The 3,875-nt window shown below is 41.5% G+C and overlaps 1 protein-coding gene across 2 annotated transcripts in view; it reads right to left on the bottom strand.

Moving 5' to 3' along the window:
* The window catches only part of B4GALT4 (beta-1,4-galactosyltransferase 4), a 28,658-nt gene that overhangs the window by 24,568 nt on the left and 215 nt on the right, over positions 1-3,875 (bottom strand). The window lies entirely within an intron of this gene.

The raw sequence follows: 3,875 nt of genomic DNA on the forward strand, positions 1-3,875 counted from the left end.
CCTAATACAAAGCTCTATAGGTAGCTTGGCTTTAGCATCATTCCTGTTTCAGTGCTTTCTACCTATCTCAAACATTACACAGTGGATATACAGCTACTTCCAGCATTTCCAGACAATCTGGTGAGAAGCAAACATTTTTTAATATATTCATGGTTCACTTACAAAACAGAGGTCCAATTTGTGGCAAATATCCAGTGTCTACAACTTCACATTAAGATTTCCGAGATTGCCTAAGCCTTTGCTGCAAATGACCCAACATTATCATCAAGCACATGCCAACTGAGTGGGTGCTATTCCAATACTCCGGTACAGTTCTCACCTTCCTAAAATGTAATGAACTCTGGCTTTAGGCTAGAAAACGCAATCTGACTTCTCCAGGCCAAGAAACATCTATGAATGGCCTCCCTTGTTACACAATTACAGCTGAGCCACAACCTCACTGCAAAAGACACAGCACTGTTAGACTAAGGGCAAAGAAATCCAAGTGTACGAGGCATACAGAAATCAGAACTGGGCACTCCCTATAACTGCTTTCCATAGAAACATCTTTTAAAAAAATGCAGCACAGTTTAAAGCACCTTTTCTTCATGGTCAGTGGAATACTCTGAAAATACACATCGTAAAACTGATTTCTGCAAATACAGGGATCTCACACATGACGGAGAGCTGAAGTTAGGACTGAATTCAGCAGTACCCTACCTTCCAGCAGCTGCTGGCTTGCTGGAACAGCAGCTAGTCAGTACAGATGCCAGACACCATGCCACTTTACAGAAGAGCTGAACACATTTGTGGCCAAATCGTTCACCCACCTTTCTGCACAGAAAGCCAAGCAGTTCAACTACATCCAAGGCAGACATTGAATTAAATCATCACACATTCTTACTTCAGCTTTAAGTACTTCATGATAGTTTTTTTTTTTTTAAACCACAGACAGTACAGGATATAAGTTGCAGAAAGAAGTGCAGATCTGTGTCTATCTCATAAACTCAAAATTTTAAGTGTATCTTTTTATAGAAAGTCATGAAAAACACAAAGTTTAAAGTTGTATATCTTATTACAAGTGCGTAACTAGAAGCAGAATCCCATTCTCTCTCAACAAAGTACTTCGGCATGAGAACTGCAAAGTCATTTCAGCCGAAGCTTCCTCAGACACATAGGGGTTTATTTTTTTTCAGTCTTACCTCATTAAGGACTACAAATTGCCAGTGCCTAGTAACAAAGACAGCTATCAAGTTACAGCGTACTTGGTATGATTTTGATAAGCTCTTAAACATCCAGGATCTTTTTTTTTGTGTTAGAACACAATAAAGAGCAATACAGATTTTCAACCCATTTCCAGTTGGATTTTTATACGGGAGGAAAAAAAGTTCAGACGTACAAAGTAAGAGTTATAATTTGCACCATTCATAAGTGTTATGGTCTAGAACAGCATTTGAGAAGAACTTAAAACTGCTTCAGCAGTTCTAGTTCAAGCTACAAACAAGCAAATTTATTCAATCTGCTTGTGGCAGTTATTCTTATCACTTACCATGGTATGCCTGTGAATCAAGATTACCATCAAGCCTTCTGGACAAGCAGCTCAGTAAAACTTCAGGCAGTGGGGAATAGCGCATCACTATTGCTCCCACTCAGTTAGCAACCTCTGTCCTATCTAATCTGATCTTGCTGGGGAGTATGGAAAACTACAGGTGAGAGGCAGGGGACTCCTCCTCTCCTACTGCCCCTTCTTCAACCCTCCTTCTCACACAAGCAGTAGCTGGGCCCTAGCTCTTTCAAGAAACAAGGCAGGGGGGAAGGGAACAACACAACCCAGAAGCAGAGTAGGGAAACACAGCTCCTTTCCCTTTGCTTCCTCATTGTTGTGCAGGTCTTACCCCTCCCCATCTCACTGATGAATAGAATTAGCTGCAAGAGTCTGGAAGTCAATCACAGGACTGAAGACTGAGGTACAGGAGAGGAGAACAGAAGATTTGTACTGCACATGCCCCAGCAACATCAGATCCTAGAGTTTTGCTATTATTCAGAACTGCAAACATTTAGAATCCTCATCATGATTTCCATTTAAAAGGATTATCTGAATTACAATGCATGTTAACTTTATCCCTTTAATGCATAACTTCATTAATTCACTGCCCGGCAAATAAATATTACCCAGAAGTCGTTACTCTACACAGCAGCACTGCACATATGCAAAGAAAAAAAATAAGGACACAGAGATGAAACTATCATAGATGTAATTCATGCTACACATAGGTACGCCAAAGTATTTCCAACAAAAGAAAATAAAAGAAAAAAAAGCATGAAGGCCTGATTCTTATAATCCCCCCTAAAAATACCAAAAACTAAAGAAAAGTGAGACAGAAGCTCTCTTTTATCATGCTACAAAGTTTTCAAGGTCCTGTTTACACACAGCAAAACAAACGCAGCTTCTGCAACAAAAAACGACTAGCCAAGTTGGCCAGTTACAAACCCTGCTAGGTGACTTTTGGCCTACATATTTGCCTACACAACAGGGTGGGTTTTTGTGTTTGGAAAAAAAAAAGTGAACACTTGCATCAAGCAGGCAGTCATTCAACCAAACTTCCCTATCTCGAGCCAAGTTCAAACTCATTCATGCAATTTAGATTTAGGCTCACATAATCAAAAACAGAAATCAAGCACCTCTCAACTTCAATTTTTTCTTCTGACACTTAAAAGAAGAATGGGGCAACTCAAACCAGAGAGACAAATGCAAACCTTTTAAAGTTGAAGCAACAGATTGCTTTCTCACTAAGTAGATAGGTATTTGTGAAATGAAATACAGCTGTTACAACAACAACAAGGAAATACCCACATAAATCAAAAACATGACCCATCATACTTAAAGAAAATGCTTATCAAGAACAGTTATTTGCAGTATCTTGGATAAAAAAAGTGATAAACTTCAGCATTAAAAGAGGTTTTATAAAACAGTCTCACAAAGTTGAATAGTTGGAGAATAAAACAATTCACAAGCCATGCTTTCAGCATTCTAAATCTAATCAGAGTATTTGTAGATAACAGCAGACTTAAAGAACTGTGATTAGAGTTGCAGAGAAAAAAATCTTCAGAGAAAGAGTATTGCACATAACTACCAGTATTGCCAATAAAGGCTAAGCATACATATTTAACAAATGAAAACAGATACTAAAATTTATTTCCTTTAAAAAAAAAATGGTAGCCCTCTGTTATAGCAGAATTTCATCTTTCTTTTCTCTAATCCTCTCTATTGAAAGCTGAGAACTTCTAACCAGCCTCAGCCTGTCCCTTGGGAACTTCCTTAGCTGTTAAGTGAAAGGGGGGAAAGAAAGTTAAATCCACAAACCAGAGCTTTGCTGTTAACTCTTTAAGGCAAGCTGGTGCTCGCAGGAAACTAAATATGGAGATATTTTCTTTTCTAATAGAGTACCACAATCACGGTGCTGTAAAAGTCATACGCCTACAAGGTTTCTAACCATACCAGAGTGATGCTGTAACAGAGTTCGTATGGACACAGAAGCCAACGCTTCCCAAACACTCCTTGCAGTTCCCCCACACCCGCTTTCCCCCAAGGCCAACAAACACCCCCTCCATCACCCCCAGCCCACCTGGACCTGGTTCCTCCCAGGAACCCACGCAAGCCTCCTCCGATCACTGTTTTAGAGCCTCCAAGATCACACCTGGAGCACAAAACACCACTAACCACGCACACCCCCTTTCGCTGAGGGCTTAGGGCCGATGGAAAGACCCACCTCGTCACCCCCACCCCGGCCAGCCCCAGCCCCGGCCAGCCCCAGGGCCAGCCCCAGCCCCGGCCCCCGGGCACCGCCGCCCCCTCCCCGCCGCCGGGCCGAGCCCGCCGCCTCTCCCCTTCTCAC

This window comes from Anser cygnoides, chromosome 1 (assembly GCF_040182565.1).
Source record: "Anser cygnoides isolate HZ-2024a breed goose chromosome 1, Taihu_goose_T2T_genome, whole genome shotgun sequence".
NCBI classification, from domain to species: domain Eukaryota; kingdom Metazoa; phylum Chordata; class Aves; order Anseriformes; family Anatidae; genus Anser; species Anser cygnoides.